Source organism: Pipistrellus kuhlii, unplaced genomic scaffold, assembly GCF_014108245.1.
Source record: "Pipistrellus kuhlii isolate mPipKuh1 unplaced genomic scaffold, mPipKuh1.p scaffold_m20_p_1, whole genome shotgun sequence".
In the NCBI taxonomy this organism is placed as follows: domain Eukaryota; kingdom Metazoa; phylum Chordata; class Mammalia; order Chiroptera; family Vespertilionidae; genus Pipistrellus; species Pipistrellus kuhlii.
The window spans coordinates 74,013,820-74,021,447 of record NW_023425404.1 but is presented as its reverse complement, the minus strand read 5'-3'; the positions used below and the strand labels follow the sequence as shown (position 1 = coordinate 74,021,447).

At 40.7% G+C, this 7,628-nt stretch overlaps 1 pseudogene; it reads right to left on the bottom strand.

The window, feature by feature from the left end:
- Positions 1-1,377: 1,377 nt before the first annotated feature.
- On the bottom strand, positions 1,378-6,061 carry LOC118715500 (annotated as a pseudogene).
- Positions 6,062-7,628: the final 1,567 nt, after the last annotated feature.

Genomic DNA, 7,628 nt, shown 5'->3' with positions numbered 1-7,628 from the left:
CACACCCCCATCCCTACAGCTGAGATATCCTTCTGGAACTTTAGCCACAGCCCCTGGTAGTGGGGCCAGCCCTTCTTGCATTTCCACACTTCCTACCTGTCTCAGTGTGGCTTCTTCTGTAATTTCTTAAGTCTAAATCTTATAAGACTCCTCTTCAGCCAGTGTTCGGTTGGTTATTCAGGTTGATTGCTCTGTATTTTAGTTTGGTCCTGGGAGGAGGTGGGTGTAGCTTCCACCTACTCCACTGCCATCTTGGATCTCTGACTGACAATTTATTCTCTGAAAAAGGCACATGTTGCTATGAATTAGAAAGTTGAAACATGGCACATTGTATTCATAAAAGGTTTTTTTCTTAATTGCTCTTCTTATATAGAATTTACTGTCATAGGAAAGAATAAATTTCATAAACTTGAAATATAAATTGTGGTGAATAAGTATTTGGAACTGATATTTTTTTCTTATTAAAAAAAAAAAAGTAAAAAATACCCTTAAATGGTTGAACTATGTTTTTATCTCTTTAACATTTAGAATAAATTAAAATACTTTGTTTCGCCATCTACTGACATTTTTCTGATTTCTCCAAAAGAAATTGCTTACCAGACCCATGTGGTTCAGTTTGCGGAGCATTATCCCATGCACCAGGAGGTTGCCTTGGGGATTCCCAATCAGGGCACATGCCTGGGTTGTGGACTCAATCTCCAGTAGGGGGCATGCAGGAGGCAGCCAATTAATGTTTCTCTAAAATAAATAAATAAATAAAAACATATTTAAAAACTAAAGAAAGAAAGGGAAATTGCTTAATTTCTTACTTTGCTGTTGATATGAATATAAAAGTGCTATACACACAAACACTGTTGTTAACAGTTAGATGTTTGAATATTTAGTATTAACCTCTATGGCATCAGAGAATATTGGTGACAGTGGCACTATAATCAAAAGCTGTTATGTATGCAAGAAAATACATAATTACCAATTATACGGGTGATTTTTTTTTATATTTCAGTTATTTTTTTATTTTTTGAAATTTGTTGTTTATCAGGAATGACTGAGATAAAAAATAAATAATTGAGTCCCATCATCATCATCATGGAAATGGCTTTAGGAGAAAACTGGTCAGATGCCAAAACTGGTTTGGCTCAGTGGATAGAGCATCAGCCTGAGGACTGAAGGGTCCCAGGTTCGATTCCAGTCAAGGGCATGTACCTTGGCTTCAGGCACATCCCCAGTGGGGGTTGCAGGAAGCTGCTGATCGATGTTTCTCTCTCATCGATGTTTCTAACTCTCTATCCCTCTCCTTTCCTCTCTGTAAAAAAACAATAAAATATATTAAAAAAAGAAAACTAGTCAGATGAATATTATTGCTTCCCATTTTCAATCAGTAAATATGTGCCATTGATAAATAGATATGTTACATAATACAACATACTTGTTCATGGCGGTAGGAAGAGGAAAGACTAGGAAACAATTCATGTGACCTTCTTGATGCATTATACAAGACAAGCACAAAAGCACCACCCATGCCTCTGAGAACACTGGATCATTCTCCCTTGAAAAAAGCTTTGCCTCCTTCATCATGAGCAATCTACCTCCAGCACCTGAGTATGATTCTGTATATAATATCAGTTCATTTGTGTCTGAATGCATCAACATGTTGCAACTGCAAGGAACAGTATCAAATAGATCAGAAGTCAACCCTGCCACCACTGTGAGGGACTGTGCCATTATCCAGCTGACAAAGATGTGAGTGTTCTTGGGCTCTGGAAGCATTCCCTTTGCAGTGTCATAGGTACGAAGCAGGCAGCTTGGTAGATGATAATTCCCTGCCCCAGGGGTCGGCAAACTGCAGCTTGCAAGCTACATGTGGCTCTTTGCCCCTTGAGTGTGGCTCTTCCACAAAATACCACATGCAGGTGTGTACATACAGTGCGATTGAAACTTTGTGGCCCATGCACAGAAGTTGGTTTTCAGCTCTCAAAAGAAATTTCAATCGTTGGACTGCTGATATTTGGCTCTGTTGACTAATGAGTTTGCTAACCACTGCCCTGGCCAGACACATTATAGCCTTGGTACAGACCCTGAGTCCCATCAGGTTTGTGTATATTACCCACGCAACACCGAGGCCTCTGGCTCTCCCTTCAGGCCCAGCTTTGCCACATCAGCTGCTAGGTGGGTATGTTCAAAATCAAGACCATACACAAAACACAATGATGCCAGAGTCCCTGCAAAGTAGTAGCAGAATTGGGTTCTCTTGGCCACACCACCCAGGAAGGTTTGCTTGTATTTATTTTTGAAGGCAACGTTGAGAGACTGTGTGAGAAAGTATCTGATGACATTGGCCAGATAATCATGGCAGAAGGACAGGACTCCCTCTCCCTGGGGATATGAACCATGCAATCTATATTGCCCTTATATTGCTTAACTGTGTTGATGTGCTTACTGCTATGTTGCATTTGCAGCAGCAGCTTGATTCAGTCAATGAATGCTACTGCCATCTGGAAGATGGCCATGGCCACTCCACCTGCTAGGAAGTCCTTGGCAAACAGTTTTGATGTGGTTGTATGAGACAGCAAGTTTAGATGTTTATCTATGCCGCCATCTTGATTTCTCCTGATTTGCTAATATTTTGAGGATTTTAGCATCTATGTTCATCATGAATATTGGCCTATAATTCTCTTTCATTGTCATATCCTTATCATATTTTGGAATTAGAGTTATGCTGGCCTCATAGAAAGAACTTGGAAATGCTCCTTCCTCTTGAATTTTCTTGAATAGTTTGAGGAGTTTAGTTCTTCTTTGACTATTTGTTAAAACTCCCCTGTAAAGCCATCTGGACTAGGGCTTCTGTTTGTTGGATATTTTTATTACTGCTTCAGTTTTATCAGTAGTCATTGGGCTATTCAGGTTTTCTGATTCTCCCTGATTCAGTTTTGGAAGATTGTATTTTTCTAGAAATATGTCCATTTCACCCAGGTTGTCCAGTTTGTTGGGATATAGTCATTCATAGTACTCTATGATTCTTTGTATTTCTAAGGAATCCATTGTTATTTACTTCTTTCATTTCTGATTGTATTTATTTGGTTTCTCTCTGTTTCTTGATGCACTTGGCTATAGATTCATCAATCTTGTTTATCTTTTCAAAGAACCAGATTTTTTTTTTTTAAGTCTCAAAAAGTTGAGTATGAAAAAAAAAGAAAATTTCGAGTAGGAAAAGGGAAGAGGAAAATTGGATATATGAGTGAAATAACAGAGACTAGAATAATAAAAAAAAAATCAGATAGATAAAGATAATTTTAAAAAAAAAAAAAAGGAAAGAAAAAGAGAAGAAAAAAGGGAGGAAAATGAAATATGGTAGCAATCATATTTGGGTAAAAACTGCTGTTTGAATTTTAACCTTGCTATCTGACTTTGACCTTCAGTTACTTTCTTAAACAATAGGGTAGTTACAGGAGATTGACTCCCACTGTAGCTTCAGGGGTAGAAACCATAGATAACCTTTAGAGATTAACCTTTGAGTTCTGCTTCCGTATTATGGGCAAGATAGGGCCACATTCCAATGTTCCCAGCCTTTAGAATTTAGAACAAAGAGAAATTCCTGTGGTTTGAAGCTTAAAAAAGGGATTGCCTACACCTGGATCAGTGCAGTCGTGTGGGGCCCACCTGTGTGTGGTGCTCCCATGGCCGTCCTGGCCAGTTCAATAAACCCTTGCCTGCTTTTTAAATCAATCTTCAGCCTCCGGTGGTCTTATTTTGAACCCAGGGTTCGACCCCACAACAGAAAAAAAGAAAAATGGAAAAAAGATTAATTTAAAAACAAAACAAAACAAAAAAAAACTTTAAGTTAAAAAAAGTGAAGTGGTATTCTTTTCAGCCGAATATAGTGCCCCATGGGAGCTTGCTTTGGATCCCACTCTTCTGTTCTGTCTGCCCATTCTGGGCTTCTTGTTAGGTACTTAGCTGCTAACCACTGTCAGGCACTGTCTTTTGGCTTTCAGCTACCTGCTTGAAGCTCCAAGCAATACACAGATCCACTGTTTGTGTCTGTCTCTACACGCCTTGGCTATAAACAAGCAGGGCCCATCTGCCCTCTAAAGAAGGGCTGTTTGCAGCAGGGGGTCCAAGGCTGGATCGGCAAACTTCCCCTGGTTGCCCGGGTCCACCTCTGCCCTCCTTTTCCTGCCATCCAGCTGTCAGTCTTACTCCCTCAAAAGTCTGTTTCTCAAGGTGGGGGAGGTTAGATTTCAGGGAATGTGGTGGGTGTGTTTCCCCTGTCGCAGAGCTACTCCTCTGCAAGTGGCCCAAAGCATTACTCTGCCCTTGGCTGGACAGAGATCCTTGCCTGGAGACCAATGGGGTCGGCTAGAAACCTGGAATTTGTATCCCAGGCAAGGAAAGTATCATTCTGGTTCCTAGGAGAGTGGGGCAGCCGGTCCCTCCCCATATCCAGTCACTGAGGCTCCTTGAGGCTGTTCAAACCTGTAAGCTTGGCTTCTGCTTTTGTTTCCAGTGAAAAGCTCAAAATGTAGGGTGTGGCAGGCCGGGCTCTGGTATCACCTAGGACTAGGGCGGGTTTCTGTTGCTGTTTTTTGTTGGTTTGTTTGTTTTTCCTGTCCTGTGTCTTCTGGGAGCAGCTAGTTCCTCTCAGGAAAAACAGTGTTTCAGTTTGGGGGCCTCTGACTAAATGCTCTTGGCTGCTGTTTTCCCAAGTCTCCCTGCAATGCCTCTAACCCCAGTCCTTGTCTCCCTTCCTGCACCAAAGCCTCTGGTGAGCAGCTGCGAATGAAAACTCCTGGGCTCTGAGGGGGAAAAAAAACGTGACTTTCTCTCCGAATGACTCTGGTCCATAGTTTCCAAGCTCCACTGCAGCTAGCAGCCCTGCCACCTTTCACGGCTGGGTGTTATATGAGTCCTGGGTGTCAGCTCTGGAGCTCGGGGCTTTGGAGCCCAGTCTGGGTTCCAGGCCTCTGTCTTCTGAGGGAAAAGAACCTCCCGTAGCCCAGCGCTCGCTCCTCTCTCAGCCTGCCACTCCTGGTAGGTGGATCAGCTCCTCTCAGGACCTTGCCCTTCCTACTGTCCTTCCTTGATATAAGTCTCCGCCTCAGCTGGACCTCAGCTGGCAATTCCAGGTGAATGTTCTCCAAGTTACCGATAGTTGTATTTCCAGTCTGGCTCTGGGACGAGGTGCACAACAGGCTTGCCTATTCTGCTGCCATTTTTTCTCTGAGAATATTTTTTAAATATTCATCCTGACACTTTTGGTTATGGCAGCAAAAAACTCTATTCCCACTTTACAAAGTGGAACATCATGACAAAAATGTCATAATAACAAAGTATTTTAATTTCTTCTAAATGTCAAATAGATGAAAAACTGCCCCAACCGCTTAAGGGTGCTATAACTTGTAAAACATTTTACAAGAAAAATCAATTCCAAATACTTATTCACCATAATTTATATTTCAGAGTATTGTAATTGATTTTGGAATATGGTATATGAAAGAAAAAAAGGACTAAAAGTTCAATTGCAGTAATATGTCTTGCTAGAATAATAAACTGTGATAATTGGGGATTTTATTACAATGCAGGGAAAACACTTTTCAATGTTTTTCTCATTCTACCATTATAGTTCTAGGAAGAGTTTGGGGAAAGATTAGAAATTTAAAATAAAAATAAAAAAGAAAATTGGTGTGAACTTTGCTAACAATGAGCCAAATAAGTTTTCAGATTACTCTCTCAAGAAATTGCAATATTTCATGCAGTGTGGTATACACTTTACAACTAAGGTAATTTTTTTTTTTTTTTTTACTTACCACAAAATGAAAATCTATATTCTGCTCTCCTTTGCATGTTTCTTTAAAACCTCATATCAAAAGAATGAGTCACATTTTGGGTCGTTTCCTTTTTTTTATCTTCACTTTTCTATTTCTAAGGGGATACTTAGTTTTAGATTGCAATTTCATTTGAAAAGAACTGAACGGGTTTTTCTAGAATGAGTTAGAGATTACCCATTAAGTTTATTTGCGACAGCCACCTTTAAAGATGAAAGGATCTGTAAAAAATGGTACATCTAGATTTAATACAGATGATATTTGTTTTTTTGAGATAGGAATTATGTAATTGTAGTATTGGCAGGAAATATATGTAAGGTGTGCTTTTCACTTCTAACATCTCTTTAAATAAGTACAGTTTTCTTTGTAGAATTTTATTACATTGAGTATGCTAAATATATTAATGAATTTCTTATATACTGACAACAGGAACATCTGGTATTGTTTTTAATTCAAATGGTTAGAGAATACACTACACTATTTCATGTTACTTACAATTAGAGTACAAAATAAGTAACATTATTTCAGATTACAATCAGAGTACAAAATTATTACTACTTAATTTCTATGAAAAAAGGGAAAAGTATTTTTCCTATTTTTATTTTTAATAAACTATTTAATATTAATATTTGATATTGCTTTATTAATAATAAATATCAATTAAAGTGAAATTAATCCTACCTAATAAAAGAGTAATATGCAAATTAACCACCGCTTTGCTACACCCACAAGCCACGCCCACCATCCAATCAGAGAAACTATGCAAATAAACCCAACCAAGATGGCTACAGCCACAGAGAGCAGGAGGGAGGCTTGGGTTTCCCAGGCAATGGAGGAAGCCAAGCTTTCTGCCTGCCCTAGGAAGTTTGGCCTCCACTCAAGGCTACAAAGTTTCATTTTTAGAAGGTAAACAAATCCAAACAGAAATGGTGGCAGCCAAGGAGCAAGCAGAAGGCTTGGCTCCGCTCCAAGCTACAAAGTTTCAATTGTAGAAGGTAAGTAAATTCCAGATACCAGGGCCTCCTCTTGGGTCACTGGGGGGCATGGCTCACCTGCAAACCACCACAGGCCCCTCGCTCAGGTCACCCCACGCCCCAAGGGAACCGCCACGCTGATCCGGGACACTCTTCAGGGCAAACCAGCAGAGGAGGGAAGTTGGGGGCAAACAGGCTGGCAGGGGAACAGTTAGACATCAATCAGGCTGGCAGGGGAGTGGTTAGGGGGTGGTCAGGCTGGCAGGCAGAAGCAGTTAGGGGCAATCAGGAAGGCAGGCAGGCAAGCAGTTGGGAGCCAGCAGTCCTGGATTGTGAGAGGGAAGTCCAACGGCTCGTTTAGGCCTGATCCCACCTAAACGGGCCTAAACAGGAAGTAGGACATCCCTCAAAGGGCCCCAGATTGGAGAGGGTGCAGGCTGAGCTGAGGGACACACACCCCTGGCCTCAGGCATGAGTTTTGCACACTGAGCCTCTAGTTTATTTATTTATTTGTTTGTTTGTTTGTTTGTTTGTTTGTTTGTTTATTTATTTACTTTTTCAGCATCCAGCCTTGCCCTCCCAGCCAGGAAGCTTCATCTTGCGGATCATCTGGGAAAGGGACAGTGGTGGCTGGTTGGTGCAACTCATGAACAACTTCTTCAGCACCACCTGGTTGAACAACCTCTTCTGCTCCACCAGGTCCGGAAAAGCTCCACCAGGTCTGGAAAAGCTGGTCGCCCCATATGGGCCTCTAGTTTATATAATAATTATTGATTTATAAATTAGACAATTGATTGTATGTTGCTATTAATAATATTAAATAAATACTAAT